This window comes from Sinocyclocheilus anshuiensis, unplaced genomic scaffold (assembly GCF_001515605.1).
Source record: "Sinocyclocheilus anshuiensis isolate Anshui unplaced genomic scaffold, SAMN03320099.WGS_v1.1 scaffold637, whole genome shotgun sequence".
Lineage (NCBI taxonomy): Eukaryota > Metazoa > Chordata > Actinopteri > Cypriniformes > Cyprinidae > Sinocyclocheilus > Sinocyclocheilus anshuiensis.
Window position 1 is genome coordinate 1,645,862 of NW_015539816.1, and position 18,571 is coordinate 1,664,432.

Below are 18,571 nucleotides of genomic sequence, written 5' to 3' on the forward strand. Positions count from 1 at the left end.
AATTCACAATGGCAGACACAGTGTACCCTTGCGAAAATTAACCATGGTTTTATTATAGTAAAAGTGTGGTAACCATGTTTTTTTTGACGTATTGATTACATTTGTATAACCACAGTTTTACTACAAATACCATGGGTAAACTATGGTTAGTGTAGTAAAACCATGTTAATTTTCATAAGGGTTGCAGTGGGTTATTAGAGGGGCCTTAGATATTTAATTAATTAAATTATTTTAACTTTAACTAAAAATTTAAATACACAAAATTAAGATTAAATCATATTTTAAATCATATCTTCCCCCTTCATTTTTCTTCTCATTATCTATTGTTTTTATTGAAGATATATAATTCTTGAAAATTAAATCTGGATTTAAAAAAATTAACCTGGGATAGTGATTTAATTTCAACACTCAGCAAAAAAATTATATAACTTATAATATAATATAGCTTTGTCATAACTACAGCAGCAATACTATAGAGGAAATATCCTAACCAATATAATGGTAGATGTTCAAACAACGTGTTGGATGATAACCTTCAGAAACACTGGTATATAGTGTAAGTGCAGTTTATGTATATGCATATATTTATATGGCAGTAATAGTATGGGCAGTATGTTATTCTGAATTGAGCCAGTGCATAATGTATACTTAGGCCTACCAGGGTTCATGTGACCAAGTCATTTAAAACTAAGGTGAACTAAACTTTAAAAAACATAAAAAAAAGATTTCCAGGGCTTTTATGTCATAAAAGAGCCAAAGTTGAGACGTTGAGATTTACTTTCAAGTGTCTGGCCTAGAAAGTGAGAGATGCTGCCAGAACGAAAGGTCCAAAATGCAGGGCATTAGTAAGCTCTGTCAATCATGAGTAATGTTGAGACTCTGTGTATGTTAAACATGTGGTTTTGATTTTATGTTCTGTACCTTCTCACAGACGCTGATTGTTCAAAGGAGCAGAATGCAGGGAAAACCACATTTAGTCATAAGAAATTTGGGTCCAGCTTGGGACATTGAGCACTCCAGCACTGTGGATTACCCATGAATACTCTTAGACTTACACATCCTTTTAACTGTTTAACTTGCTATTTACATTAACACCTCAGATTCTGATTTAAATTGTTCATAGTTTCTGCTTTTGCCAAGTGTTGTTGTAGATTCAGGTATTCAGTAAGCTTGAGCGGTTGTTCAGTCCATCTCACAACTTGAACATAAAAATGTCTGCCAGCCTTTCAGGAAATTAATACGTTAATGTCATTATGTGTACTGTATTTAATCGGTCAGCACTGGCCTTCCGTACTATGGCCTTGGGTGAAATATTGCAGGTAACAGAAAAAATGACACGTTTATAAAATGAAATGATCTGAAACTACATTTGTTTTTGCAGTGAATTAACTGACTGCATGAGGACCAATAGAGTATAAAGTCTGCAAAATGGCCTACAGATGCATGAAGAATCTGACCACCGATGGATATGTTTGTGATGATGCAACAAAATTCACACTCTTCATAGCGATGAAGCAAATCTTTTTCTATGCTAAGGCAGAAATAGACAGACTTTGTGCCTGTTTATTCTGTATATGCCAACGGTTTAAACCACTCTTTAAGATTCATGAATCTGATCCTTTTTTACATACACTGTATGAGTGTACAATATGTTTATGACTGAATAGCCTGAATAACTGCATAAAAGAAGCACATTAATCAGGCTAATTTGCTGCGATTGGGCCTTCTGATGTAATTAAAGTCATGCACAGCCCTTGTTTAGGCTGAGCAAACAGAGATGATTTGTTTGCAGAGGTTACTTGAGGTGATTTAAAGTTTTGTTGTGAAAGTCTACATCAATTTAAAAAGGACTGGTATTAAATTTGGACCCCCAAATGTAAACCTCATGGGAAATATGAAATAAAATGATACTACAATACAGGTTGAGCTGTGCTAATTAGTTTCAAATTATCTTGATGGATTCACTAAGGAAATATTCAATGTGTTTATTGAAATGGAGACATAAAAGGGGGTAAAGGCAAAGTAGTTCAAGTATGCAATAACAAATCAAAACATTAAAATGTGAGATGTTGCAAAGGGAGGCGTGAAAAATGAGGAGGGGTGATTCATGTCAAAGCCAGCGAAGCTGTGAGGTGTGTGTGTATTTCAACCAGAAGACAAAGTGTTCTCAAAGATCCATCTACAATCCATCTGAACGTGCCCTGCTGTTTCTTACTTTATAAACACACAGCGTATTTGTGTATGCATGAGTTCATGACCGCTGTGACACACCTCAACAATAAAACTAATGGCAGAGAAAGTAAAAGAGAGTGTTCTAATTCGGGTGTAGTTTTAGAAACATTTAACAGTGGTATTCTAATCTATTCATGCATGTGCCGGTTGGTTGACACAATGAACCTGTACAATATCAGTCATGAAACAACTGCATTTTGTATTACATGTCAGATCAGACATGCATTTTTGCCACTGAATATCCTGTTATACCCGGAAATGTCACATTGCAGTGGTGTTGCAAATGTCATTTCATGTTGTTTTTAAGTGCTTGGGTGAATTATGTTCAATAAAAGAAAGATAAAATAGGATCAAGGATAGAGTGGAGTGTGTGATTCCCATGGAGCACCTGCAATGTGACATATCAAGATTCAATCACCCTGAGGGTCAGAGTTGGCTGCCATAGCAACAATGTAACAAAGGGTTGAGTGTGTGCAGGGGCACAGGAGTTCACCCTGACCCTTTCATACTGAGAGTGTCACCGTGTGTGTGTGTGTGTGTGTGTGTGCAGGTGCTGATAGAGGAAGTGGCAAAGGCGGGATCTGAATTTATGCCATTGCAATTTAAGTGTTAAAATTAAAGCTGATGCACGCTTTCCAGTGCTTCACCTGAATGGATAAAGACCAATATAATTTTAGTTTTGTAAGCCTGCATTTTTACTTTTTGTTTCAGTGACCTAGAAACAAAAAAATAGAGAGACAGTTCTCTACTGATTATGGTTATATAAAAAATTTGCATATGGGATGCATTGTACATTTTTGCTTGAACCCCTGTAAGGGAAAAAACTAAATTCTGTATTGCATGTGACCAGCATATAATGTATACTGGAGCAGGCTTCCAAACAAGCTTAAAGGGAAAGTTCACCCAAAAACGAAAATCTTGACATTACTTATTATCTCTCAAACCTGATTTTCTTCTGTGAAACAAAAGATATGAGAAAAGTTGATTTGAGAAATGAGAAGACATGAGATTTGAGAAGAGAAATTTCAGAGACACCTGATTCAGTTACTCAATTAGACAACACAGTTGCCAAGGCTCTGGTCAGCTTTTGTCTTGCCCCTTTATTTCCTTCATTTACCCTACTGCTCACTCCACTTCTTTCTCTTAATCATTGTTTGACTTTATATAGGCAAGTGTTGGGAAAGTTATTCTAAAACTGTAATTTGTCAAGCTAATTTAATACAACTCAACTACTGTACCATCAAGCTAACCTTTCGAAGTAGTAGTTCATTGCTACTTGAACAGTTAATTGTATCTGTACTTAAAAGGGATTAATGTCTACTTCAATACACAATTATAACACAGAAAAATACAAAATGTGACCCTTTCTACTCAGATATTCCTATGCTACACATGCGTTTTATATGAAATAGTTTACTAGAATCAGAAAGTTCTTATGTAATAAAAGAGTTCTATATGATCCAATTCAGAATGAATTGGAATTTCCTATTCCCTAAGTTAATATGAACCAATTCACTAGAATGAATCAAAATGTTATGTTATAAATAACAATAAAACAATAAAAGTAATATAAAACAATAAAATCTCATGTTAATCTTAAGTATAGAGTAGTACTGCATCCTTCATATTTCCAAAGAGTCTTTAGTTTTATCAGAACTAAAGAGTCACGAGCTATCGTCTGCAAGCTGTGACATCGACATAAATAAAACAGGGACAATTGACTTTAATTATGGTTTTGCTTTTGGAAAACGCACCCCTGGTTGACGTGTCCGCGCGCTCTTCTGGGAGAAGTGTGCATACAAGGAATTCCGTCCTTTATGTCATACAGGGCCATACTGTAAAAAAAAAAAAAAAAAACGTTCCGAAACTTATACGAACCCTGAAGGAGTTTCTTTGGCACAGAAATACTCCATCATACGTCCAATTCAGGGTGTTTTTTTGAGACGTTGGTCATGTTCAGCATGAGAATCTAACTCCAGTGTAAATAGGTCAGAATGCATGAAATAGCATTAGGCATCCCCTTTAATGTGAACCGATTCACTGGAATGAATCGTAACATTCAAATGAGAGAGTTTAACCAGAGTCAGTTCACTAGAGTGAATCGAATGTCCTTACACTATGAGAGCATTTAATATAAATCATTTCACTGGCATCAGGCATTCCAGTGCTACATATGAAAGAGTTTAGGATGAACCAATTCACATTTTCCTGCAACTTATGAGGAATTCTAGGATGAATGGATTCAAATGAACCGATTCATTAGAAGGAATCAGACTTTCCAGTGCTAAATATAAAAGTGTTTAGAAAGAACCAATTCAATAGAATGATTCATCCAAAGCTTGACCCCTTGGTCAGAGGAAAAACTGTTTGGTTAGTTGTTTGAAGAGATGCCAGTTCAATTTTTCTATTGCAGGAAGACCCCAGAGGGACACCAAAAATACCTCACGTGTACCCATACCCCTCAGTCTTTAAGAACCGGAGACCACCAGTCATTGGCTATGCAAGCAGCCTATTATTTTAGTGAAGATGACATATACTTATATACATATTTGGCAAATCAAAATCCTAGTGGCCAGTAATGATAAAATGATTAATACATAAACACTCACAATTGTACAGTATTTTCAGTTCAACACTGAACTCATAAAAACCCTTTGACATTACTCCCTTGAAACACCGTGCAGCTGTAGTTATGATGATAAAGACGATGCTGTGGCCATGCATCAGATTAAGTCAAGTGACGTCACTGCAGGGCACACGGAGGTGTGTTTGTAAGGGTTTTACGCACGGCACAGTCTAACACGACTCTGTTATTCAGCTACGCACAGCGTACTTCCGATGACACACACGTGCAAACACCCATTCAGAGTGACCTTGGCAAACCAGCCAGACATGCACACATTTCAGGCATCTCATCGACGTCAATGCCACCCTCATGCTGAAAAGAAGAAGAGGGTTTGTGAACACGAGTTGGTTATATTTGAATGATACAAAATGCCTAATGCGTGTTTTCCAACTGGTTTTGCTTTATTTGACAAATGGCGACTTAAAGTAGCATCACAACTGCTTATTGTACAAAACGGAATGACTTTGAATCATCTGCCAGTTTTTACATGTTAATTTGATTCTGCACAACAAAGATGTACAGTATCATTCAAATACTGAGCTGTATGAACAGAATGTGCTGTGACTGTTTTCATGCATGAGTCTGTCTGTATGAGTCTCTGTATGAACACTGTGTGCGAGAAAGAGAGTTTACATTTCACTAACATTTTTTTGTCTGTCTAGTCCACGTGTAGAAGCCGTGAAGTGTGAATGCAGCGGTCTTAGACGTACTGTAAATGATATTGTCTGGTCTGAATGCTTACATAATCTTGAGTCATCCATGACGTCTACTGAGTCTCCTCCATTAGCACACTCTACACATGCTTCTCAACATCTACAATAAAGAGTACAATAGAGGACATAGGGTTCAAGTAATGGATTTTATCCATTCAGTATCCATCAGTATTGTATACAAATCAGTTTAATCGGCAAACAACGAGTAGTTTGATCCAAACAACAGCTCAGCATGAACCTAAATACCAGTGTTATTTCTGAAGAACTGCATTTAAGATAATTAGATCAGGCTGGTAGATTTTTTGACTTCAGTCTATTATAAAATCCAACAAACAATGACAAGAATTAGGTGCTTGAGGAAACAATCTAACAGCAACACTGACTAAATGTTTCTTGGAAAAGTAAATTTGCACAAAAATAACTTGATTGCAGAATTCTTCTGAGCACTACAATCAGTTACCAGCCAATATAATGTTTATATACCCCACTGTTCAAGAAACAAGTCTCTTATGTGCACCAAGGCTGCATTTATTTGATAAAAAATACAGTAAAACGGTAATATTGTAAAGAAATCTAATAATTAATATGATGATTTGGTGCTCAGGAAACATTTTTTTTTTTTTATTCAATGTGGAATACTTGTGCTGCTCAATATTTTATGATACACCTTTTTCAGGACTTTTTGATGAATAGAATGTTATTATTATTCAACTTGAAATATAAATCTTTTGTAACATAACATAGTTTTTACTGTCACTTCTGATTAATTTATTGCATCCTGGCTGAACAAATGTAAGCTATTAATTTCTTTAAAAAATGTACGTTTGAATGGTTGTGTAGTATATATGTATGTAATTATATACATACTACATATACGTCCTCCCATGTTCAGGCTCCTCACCACTGCTGTAAATTCACTTGGTGTTTCCCAGCATGACTTGCTCAGACCACCTGCATCTCTGAACCTTTACCACCCACTGCATGGCCCCTCCTTTTCTTTTCCTGGCATAACGAAGGAAACTTTTTTTGTTCCCCATTCTACCCAGTGGCACTTTTCTTACCTTATGTTTCCTTATTAAAAAAAAAACTTCTCTGAGGTGTGTCACCACATCCCACTGTGTCTGCCTGCAGTCCTTGCCACCCACATAGAAACTGCACCGTTAACGGAAAAGAAAGAATTGGACACAATTCATCTTAGAAGGCTCGACAAGTGCAAATGACCCGAGTGGAGAGAGATGTGGAAAAACACATTCGGTGGGGTTTAATTTGCCTCAGTAGCTGAGGAGAAAACAAAAAAACCCACGGGGAGCAGCTGGGATGTGCCCTGAAATTAAGCAAAATGAAGAAGACAGACTGACTAATGGAAACCCTGCGACACTCAATGTGCCTTAGGTGCTTATGTATAGCTGTAGGCCCCTTTCTGTTATCACAGCCAATTCTGTGTGAATGAGGACATTTGAAGCATGGCTGTGATTTCACAAATACCAGTAACCACTGCAATCACTATTAGAGCAAAGAGAAACTATTTTGCTTGTGATTTACCTTAAATGTGATCCTAATTGGATAAGATTTGATAAGAAGGTTAAAAAACATTCATAGATTTCATAGGTTCATTTAGATTATTCTTTACTTGATGGGAAGACAACAAATTATTTACTTGCTTCAATATATAATTTAGTAAATGTAATTAATTAAATCAATATGTAATAATTTAAAATGACTTATAATACTAAAATGTAATAAGTATAATTATGAAAATGTAAAAAATATATGAAAGATGTACTTTTTAAATCACCTTTTATATTTTCCATTTTATTAGCTTTTTTTATTATTATTTTATTTTTCAGTTTTAGTACATCATTTTATATTATTTTTATTTACATTTTATCTAAAGTTTGTCATATGTGACCCTGGACCACAAAACCAGTAATAAGGGTCAATTTTTTGAAATTGAGATTTATACACCACATCAACGCTGAACAAATAAGCTTCCCATTGATGTATGGTTTGTTAGGATAGAACAATATTTGGCTGAGATTAAAGTCTATATAGTTTATTTCAGTTATTTTAGTACATCAAGTTAAAGTAAATGTAGCTGAAATAATATATTATAATTTTAATTCTTTTATTTTAGTTCATGTTTATTCAAAGCAATAAAATGTTTTTAATGGTTTTAAGTTTATATATGAGCTATTTTTTCATTGGATCTCAGTCTATGAAACTTTGAGTATTCTTTCACAATAAAAACACACAATACATACAGTTCTTCCTGTATTTGTCATCTAGAAAAGTTCATTTTGTTCCCAACAAGAAAAACTAAATAAAACAAGAGAACAACCAATGTTCGTTCCAGAGGCGACACAGTTCACTGCACTTTTTGACCGTTCACATCTGTTTAACAAAAAGGACACACCGAAGGATTTCAATCCTCAGAAAGAAAGCCCATTTGCGACAAATGAATCATACATATGCATGATCACGGCAGACATTTTAGCGAACATTTCTTTTTTGTGTGCTTTTAACATACTGTGCCAAGGTTGATTTGTGTCTGGCAGTGAGAGGAGGACTCCTGAGTCTCTGCGGCGTCTCTGCACTGTCTTTCATGTCTCTGACAAATGGGTTTCTCTATACACTCTCTCATGCACGCAGCAGACAGTAATGAGTAGTATGCTCATGTACTCCAACACACAACCACACATACCTCACAAACACGCAAGTCAAAGCCAGTCATGAGGAAGCATGGAAAAACACTTAATGCACAGGCATAACACACAAGAAAAACATGCGATTAGTTACACATAGTCTGTTAGCTCTGCCGCAGGTTGATGTGTTGGGACTAAGTCTTTCGTATCATATTTGTAAGTATATTATGTTTTACCGTTTTGATGGTGAATTTGTATGAATTCGTAATAACTCAAAGGTTTTGGTATGAATTAAATTATGCTAAATCATTCCAAAATCTTGTTTTTCTCATGGGATACATGAAGCTCATAATAATTGTTTACCTGACCCAGAGGCACATATCACACAAACAGAAATGCATATAGTTGACAAAGCATTTTTTCATGCTGCCTCTATATAAACTCTCAATTTTATTCCTCCTTCAGCATCACTCCATCCTTCCCTCGTCTCGCTCATTCCCTCGTGTTTATGACTCGCCTCATGTCCGTCTCACTTTATCTCATCTGTAACCCACAAACCTCCACAATTAAAGCCTCCTGCTCCGTGCCATCTCTCTCTTACTCTCTGTCTCTCGGCAGCCGGAGCAGTAAAAGCTGGCTAGACGATCAACTCCTGAGGGCTGAAGCAAATGACAAGGGAGTCTGACACAGACCATCACTCAGAAACCGAGCAGGCTGTTTTATGTGTGTCAAGATGTGTAGCATATTATCCATTATTTTTATTTACAGGAAGAAGCAACTGAAGAAGGATTAAAACGTAAAGTGTGTAAAGAGTGTGTGATCATAAGATCATGTGTGAATGTTAAGCCCATTGGCACAACCTGCTGTCTCTGATCATATCTTAATGTGTGTCATACAGATAACCTTTGACCGATCCCCACAACACTATCATGAATTATCAAAACAGAGCTCTTAGAGTGAAAGTACTTGATGCATATCATCATTTTTGAGCATGTATAATGCCTTAAAGGGAAAAATCTGTAATTGTTTATTTACTAACCCCCGTGTCATTCCAGGTTTCTGTGAAAAACAGAAATTTCTTATATTTTCAATTTATCGGTTGATCTGATTCCCAAAACAAGTCTGAACTGGTAAATCAGCATTATATTGAATCGGTTAGGGTTCAAATTGATGACAGCTCACAGGGTAGGGTAAGATTATCACTGAAAAAACTTACATTTCATTCAGTTTCTCATACCGAAGACATGGAATATAATGCATGAGTTGTACGGACCACTTTTATGATGCTTTTCTTTCATTTTTTTTTAAAGCTTTAAAGCTTTAAGTCCCCATTCATTATAAATGCATAAAAATGGTGCAGCATAGCAAGACATCAGGGGAAATAAATGATGACAGGATTGTCATTTTTGGGTGAACTATGTGAGTACATTTGTTATAGAAGTGTAACGCTAATATCATTCAAAGTTAGCCTAAATGGTAATAAATTCATTCTTTTATTTATTAAGTTAATTTAAATGGATCAAAAGTGTCAGTGAAGACATTTATAATGTTACACAAGACATCTATTTCAATTAAATTCTGTTCTTTTAAAATGTTATATTCTATTAATCAAAAAATCCTAGTAAAAATGTATCATGGTTTCTATACAAATATAGCAACATTGTTTTAAGCAGTTTTTGAGCACCAAATCAGCATGTTAGAATTTCTGAAGGATAACATGACTTTGAAAACTGGCTGCTAAAAATTCAGCTTTGCCATTTAAAAATCTTATACCAACACCAAACTTTTGAACACAAGAAGCTGTATAGCTTCTTAACACCTATAAGAGAAAGATGAAGATCCTGCTCATGCCTGCATGAATGTATATACTGTTCAAGAGGTACTCAAGAAAGAGGAAACAAGTTTGTAAACAAAAATAGTGGAGATTACTAGGAAGTGTGTTTGATTAATGCTTGTTTATTCTGACTTAATGCAGAATTTCCACTGAGCAATTATAACTCTTTCCGGAATATATGAGTCTCTAAAGGGATGAGTGTGTAATTCCCATGTAGTGTAGAAGCACATTTTTTCATAATTTTCTTGGGAAATCCATTTTATCCACTAGCCTTTCATGTGTCAGGGCAAAAGCTCGTAGTGGACGCAGGCAGGATAATCCTAGTGTTTAACATGTCAGTCTTTCCCTCCCACAATACATGCAATTATGCATGCAAGTGATGACAAATGCACCACAGATTAAGGATATTGCTCCTTTTAATATGTTGATATCAATCAGGCACACTTTTAAAGGATTAATTCTGTCGTCATTTACTCAACCCTTATGTCGTTACAAATCTGTATGACTTTTTTCTTCTGTGAAATATACAAGAAGATATTTGAAAGACTGTGCTCATTGCTCTTATACAATGAATAGGGACTGGAAAATTCAAGCCTCAAAAAGGACAAAAAAAAAAAAAAAAAAAAAAAAAAAAAAAAAAAAAAAAAAAAAGCATAGACTTCAATTTAAAGAGTATATACACCTCTAATGTTATGATATACTTAAGTACCACCTACTTAAGCATTTATATATTTTCATGTATATACAAAAAGATCCATACACTACAAGAAAAAAAGAGTAAAATGTACTGGTAATTTTCTGCCAGTTTACAGACCTTTCTTTTAATCCAAAAACAAAACATAATGCAATGCAAGATTCCATATAAAACACCTGTGAAAAATCAACACAGAAATTTATGTAACAGTACATTGAGACCAATTTTTATGGACTTTTTTTTAACAGTGTACAACGGAAAATAAAATATTACAAATAAAATATTATCGGAATTAAAAAATAATCATTCTAACACTCTTTTATATAATATTTAATTGGTAAAAAAAGTACTGTTAAATGCAACCTGAGGAGAAACATGAAACTATGGTACTATACATAAAGTAATTTTGATTATTCCTATGCTTTTTGACCAGTTTTTAGAGAGCAGAATGAAACAACAATAATGTCAAATTCTGTAAATCTAAACATCTTATTTTATTATTTTCTTTAAAAAAATTTTACACAATTTTTCTCAGAATTTTTTCATAGACTCCCTTGCAGCCTCTGGACCCCAGTTTGAAAAGCTCTGATCTATATGACTACAGTCTATATGCCTTATAAAGCAATATGACAGCTTTATTTAAGGAAAAGTCTTTGAGGGTACTTTTATGGCACTTTTATATATTTTTTGCAGCTTGAAAACTCCCCATTCATTATAAACGCATGAAAAAGAGCCACCAGCACATTCGTCAAAATTTCTCATAGCATTTTATGAAAGAAAGTTTAAAACAACATCAGGGAAAGTAAGTCAGTTATGAGACACTGTTTAAATGGCCTCTCACAAACACAAAGGTGTACAAACAAATACGTAAACATCCTAACACTGAGCACACACTATCTCACGAAGTGTGCCACACTTTCTGCTATGGTGCGACAGAAGTTACAAGACGGTTAGCGATATTAGCCCAATCCATCTTACGCTTGAGCTCTGTTCAGGTATGTGAGTGCAGTACTGCCCCCGCTGAGCTCCCAGGACACAATACTGTACAAGCCCGGGGCACATTCCTCACTCTCTCTGTGTGTGTGTGTGTGTTTTGTGGCCCATTGTGATTCAACCACCAACATGAGCACCCCCACCCACCTCACTTTACTCTCCTCAAATCCTCAGCCCGCTGCAGTGTGTTGACATGCAGACAAATGCAAATAGAGTAAACATGTTTGAGTGTTTACATCTCAATGAGAAAAAACAATCTCTCATCCTTTGTCAGAACGGGGGCTAGCAGGGGAAAGAATTTCCAATAGCTGTTGAGATGCTAACGGTCCTGTGAGTGAGATAAACAGCGCGGAACAATAGAGTTATCAATGGATCTTAGCAGTCACATAGGAAGTTTTGTAGGAAAAGTAGCATGACAAAATGTTTGTTCTGACAGTGATCCCTTATCAAGAACAAAAACAACTAAAACAACAGCATCTGCAGCTCTATGTGTAGCTCTGATGTGCTTAAAACGAATGGCGAATGTAATTATATGCTAACGTGAAAAACCATTGGTATAATATTTAAAAGCCTGTTTGGCTATTTTGAGATAAAATAATGATGACTAAAACATAGTTAGCTGAAATAGCTAAATTTGGAAACCTTATAAATTCTATTAGAATTCAAATTATAATATAATAACTTATATTTATAATTTAAAAAATGCTAAATGTGGGCGCTGAGTTTGTGGCAACTCTTAGACGCATTACTTTAAACAAGCAGGTTAAAATTAACCAATGTCGCTAATGTACTTATGGTCTATTACTCAATACTTGATTGTATCTATTGTGAACAGATTGGACCCCCTCAGAGAGGTTAGGCTATCAGACGGAGAGGAGCCCTCTCCGTGGATCACAATGAAAAGTTTGGAGCTCCTGTGAGCATGTACTATATTGACAGGCCTCTGCTGGATAGCTAAGTTAGCCATAGTAGCATATGCTGCATTCAGTGCCTCCTAGAAAGACTCTACTTACAGGAAATCAGAATTTGGATGTGTGTTAAGTGATTTTAGTTTGAATGAATGAACTTGCTGAACCATTTTTGCATTTTGTTCTCTCTCGTTTTCACTTCTCGGCAGACTTTTAGTGCTAATGCAACATAATGAAGAGCAAAGTAAGCTCATTAGGTGTGTAATTGATGTTCTGTCTGTGTATTTTATCATTCTCCTGCAGCTACTGGGAAATGCTAAATGGTAGTGTTTCTTCATCAACAGTACACAACATGTGCATACAACATTCACAATACTTTTTTCTGCATTTTTTTTGTATTAACTTGCCCCCAACTCAGTCAGTTAATATGATCATTCCAACATGACTTGAACACACCAATAGAACAGAATTAAAATGAAATTTAAACTTTAATGAATACATTTAAAGGGATAATTTACAAAAAGATACAATTATGCCATTGTAAATTATTAACTATATGAATATAAATACATACTGTACTACCTTTCAGAAGTTTGGGGTTGGTACGATTTTTTTATTTTACTGTTGTTTAAAGAAATTACTTATGCTCAACAAGACTGCATTTATTTAATAAAAATACAGTAAAACTGTAATATTGTCAAATATTATTGCAAATAACTATTTTAATTTTAACATATTTTAAAATGCAATTTATTCCTGTGATGCAAAGCTGAATTTTCAACATCATTACTCCAGTCTTCAGTGTCACATGATCCTTTAGAAATCATTCTGATAAGCTGATTTGCTGCTTAAGAAACATGTCTTCTTATTATAAATGTTGAAAACAGTTTTGCTGCTTAATATTTTTGTGGAAACCATGACCTTCTTCTATGATGAATAGAAAGTTCAAAAGAACAGCATTCAATTGAAACAAATGTATTTTGCAACATTAAATGTCTTTACTACCACGATTTAATCAATTGATTTTGTCCTCGCTGAATAAAAGTGTTTCTTTCTGAAAAACAAACTTTTACATTTTTTACTGTTTCAGACTTTTTCATTGTACTGCATGTCGCTTTAGATGTGCGCTGCCTTTGCAGTAAAGATGGCTTTACTTTGCTTAATGCATTAGCACTTGAATCAGACAGTGGCATAAATGTTGATTTATCTATTAAAAGCAGACACACATGAAGTGTAGGGGTAATTGTGGTAATGTGAGGGAGAGTGTGCACACATCACCAGCATTAGACCCAGGCAGGTCCATAATCCATCTAAGTCAGTCCATTTACTTTCTGAAGAGGACGCCGAATACTTTCAACACTTCAAACACTTAACCTACATACAGTACTGCTAAAGCTCTCTATCGTTGTACCATTCACTTCACATTCTGAGTGGTATCTCTAATACCTGTCTGCCCAATCCTCCCCTGCCTCACTGATTGCCCCCCCCTATGGGGAGGCTGTATTACCACACTACTGACCCGGCCTCTCACCAGCTCTGTTGTTACCCCTGTGTGAGTGACACCTCCCTGCTCATCTCCTGTCAGCCCGGGCTCTCCTGATGTGGATTCTTCATGTCAAGTGTCTGCTACCTTTTCTTTATAGAGAAAACGTCTGCAGAATTCTTCCAGGAAGAGAATAAAAGTACAAAACAGTGAATCAGCCTTGACAGTTTTATGTCTGACTTCAGCAGCACAAAAAAGGGCATCTGGTATTAAATAACTAGCAACAAAGCTGCGTTTTCATATTAAATAATTCCTAATAATATATACAAAAAGATAATTAATCTCATCTCTAGGTTCTAGAGACCATTTAGTCTGTTTACTTTCTTTCTAACTTCCTATTTATCAATGAATCCAGAAAAAAAAAATCACGTTTTACACAGACATGTGACTCTGGACCACAAAACCAGTCATAAGTAGCACAGGTATATTTGTGGCAATAGGCAAAAATACATTGTATGGGTCAAAACTGTATTATTTTTTTTTAATGCCAAAAATCATTAGGATATATTGAGTAAAGATCATGTTCCATGAAGATATTTATTTTGTAAATTTCCTACCGTAAATATATCAAAACTTAATTTTTGATTAGTAGTATACATTTCTAAGAACTACATATGGACAACTTTAAAGGCGATTTTCTCAATATTTTGATTTTTTTGCACCCTCAGATTCCAGATTTTCAAATAGTTGTATCATAACAAACCATACATCAATGGAAAGCTTATTTATTCAGCTTTAAGATGATTTATAAATCTCAATTTCGGAAAATTGACCCCAGCGCAGGGTCAAATTGAAGCAGCGCAGCAGTTTTCAACATTGAGAATAATAAAAATGTTCTTGAGCAGCAAATCAGCATATTAGAATGATTTCTGAAGGATCATGTGACACTGAAGACTGGAGTAATGATGCTGAAAATTCAGCTTTGTCATCACAGGAATAAATTACTTTTTTAAAACATATTCAAATAGAAAAGAGCTATTTTAAATTGTAATAATTTGTCTTACAAATACACACAGATACTGAAAAATGCATATTAAAGATCATAATCCCTCAGAGCAAATACACATGGCCACACACATTCATGCTCACCTCACACTACACTAACTAGGTGACAATTAGATGAAAGACCCGATTGGACGTGTCTTCAACAACATGTTAAATAACTTAACATCGCACTCTCTCCTCACCTCTGACGAGTGTATTGACGCTTCCTGTTGTGCAGCACCTGGGCCTTTTGTTATCAGACAACATACTAACAGTTAACACAGACTTATTAGCGTTGACTGTAAGTGTAGAACTGGTGCTAGCATTTAATATTATAGGCAAGACACTGCAAGTACACAGTACTACGAGAGTGGGAACTTTTCCACAGACGTGAGAGGAAGCTACTGTAAAACTGTTAAAATTAACATGCCTGGGAGAAAAAAAACATTAAAATTTAAACACTAAATGCAGGTTTAAAAAAGCTTGATCTAAAAGTGCTAAAATGGATTTAATTCAGTGACAAGGAAAAGTGTAACACGGTGTCACAGACCATTACCAAATTGTCTTGTTTTAAGCATAAAACTTACAAAAGAGACACAAAAGACACTTTAAGATTTCGATTTCGAACAAATGCTGTTTTAAATTTTCTATTAATCAAAGGAACCTGAATAAATATATAATGGTTTCCACAAAAACATCAAGCAGCACAACTATTTTCAGCATTGATAATAATAAGAAATGTTTATTGTGCAGCAAATCAGCATATCAGAATGATTTCTGAAGGATCATGTGACACTGAAGACTGAAGAGTAATGATGCTGAAAAATCTGTTTTGCCATCATAGGAATAAATTACATTGTAAAATATTTTCAAATAGAAAAGAGTTATTTTAAATTGTAATAATATTTCACAAACTGTTTTTACTGCGTTTTTGATCAAACAAATACAGTCTTGGTGAGCATAAGAGATTTCTTTCAAAAATATTAACCCCCCTCCCCTCCCCTCCCCCCAAACTGTTTCCTCAATATCCTATAATATATATTTTCTCTGCGCATACCTTCAATAAAAAAACAGTTGCTCCTTATTCATCCAGCTCCAAATACCATCCGTCTTCTTCTTTCCTCTATACTGCATCTTCTCTTTTCTCAGGACCTGGCTATCATGCTAACACCTAGGCCAAAATATCATTATATCAAAATATGACACAGAAATATTCAATTCGTTTTTGGCAAAGAACAATACTAATCTTATTATATGACCAAAATGAATACATTTACATGAGTGTATAACAGTTTCCTTTCATGTCCATTAAACAGATACCAGACGGCTTACACTCATTTAGGTGGCTCTGATGTGGTGAAGAGAGCTGTGAAATGTGTATATTTGTGCATGTGAGTGTTAACGGCCCATAGCTTGCAAGGACCTGTCGAACGTAGACGAATCAGCACCATCAGTTTCATATTTCAGCAAAGGCCTCCTGTCATCATTCCTCTTATCATATATTCATACCAGCTCATAATCACGCAGGGCCCACCGCCAGCATACCTGCACACACTAACGCATGAGCGTGGATGAAAGACGGATGGGGGGTTTCGAGAACGTTATCAGATACAAAACAAGCCTTAGAAGATGTTAATTCTGTCATCATTTCCTCGCCCTCATGTCCTTCAGAACCCGTATGACTTACTTTCTTTCGTGCAACACAAATTGAGTTATTTATAGCAGATGTTCATGTTGTTCTTTTCACACAGTGAAAGTGAATGGTGACCATAACTGTCAAGCATGATTTTGAAAGTAAGCTTGGTGAAAAACAACTAAAATTACTCACTCAAAGCTCTTGTATGACTTCAGATGACTTGGGAAAATAGTAAATGATTAGTACTAGTTTTATGATGCTTTTATGATGGTTTTACCAATTTTGGAAGTTGACAGTTTATATTATAAGTAAGCAAGAGCAGCATGAGCATTCTTCAAAGAGTTTCCTTATACATTCTTCAGAAGAAAGTGGCTTGAGACAGTGCTATTTTAGCATTATGTTTATACTATTATAGTGTTTATTAATATTTTGAAGTCACTTTTTTAATATTTTCAGTTTTTAGTAGAAGTTTTAGTAATTTTAGCGACTCAACTTTAAGTTAGTGTTTTATTAAACCTGTTTCAGTTTTACTTCAATTACTGAAAATGAGTTTTAATAGTTTAGTTTTAATTAACAGTAACAACACAGGAAACACATGAGGGTTGAGTAAATGACAGAATTTTCTTTTTTTTAGACAAATTATTCCTTTAAATGAGCTTTTCTCTTTTCTCAATTTACACACAAAAACAGTCAAGGAGCTTTAGTAGGTGAGAGACAAAAATATTCATTATAGGACGCAGATGAATGCATGTTCAAAAACAAGGTTAGACTTTGATCTTCTAAACCTGATTAGACGAAACCCTCCAAACACTACAGCACAACGACATTACACATGAACATTGTAAGATCAAACATGAGAAAGACTTCAGAGAGAAAAACACTTACGCAATGTGTTAATTACACTCATGGAGTCTGACATGAACATTTAATGCGCACAGCACACAAATACACACAAACACATGCTATAGTAATAACTGTCTCTGAGTACAGTACACTTAGATTGGCTTCAGCATTCTGTAAGGGTCAGTGGGTTCTTTGAGATGTCAGTAAGCAAACTGAATATATTTTAAAATATTTAAAATATATTTTTGTGTTCCACAGAAAAAAGAAAGTCATACGGCTTTTTAATGTGAAGTATTCCTTCAATGTTTGCCATCAGCTGAACACTAAATAGAGTTGTTCAGTCCTGACGTCAATTCGTGGGCAAATCTGGAAGGGAAAACTCTACCTGGGTTCCCTCAGGAATTTTGAATGTGGATTTAAAATACCGTTTCGTGGTATTTGTAGTCCTTATGTAACTAAATTGACATTTGAGGTATGACTGTGTGTGATTTATTTTGTAGAACAAAACGTGAAATTCTCTTAAAGTAGTGTTAACTACAGACCTTATTGTACTCATATATTGAAAAAAACACTACTCCAAAAATCAGTTTGAGATTCCCGAGGGAACCCCAGGCTAAGAAGTGCTAATTCTCTTACAGGTTGTAAGAGAACAGGACCATTAAACATGTGTGAGAGGTAGATGTCTGTTCTCTGGCTGAGGTACTGGACGAAGACAGAAAACACTCCTCTGACTAAGCAATCACAGATCCTTTGGCTGTACACTGAGTCTCACAACTGTGTAAACACTGGTTGAATGTGTCAAACATTTTGAATTGTACTGCTTAATGGCCAGCCTACAGTGGGTACGGAAAGTATTCAGACCCCCTTAAATTTTTCACCCTTTGTTATATTGCAGCCATTTGCTAAAATCATTTAAGTTAATT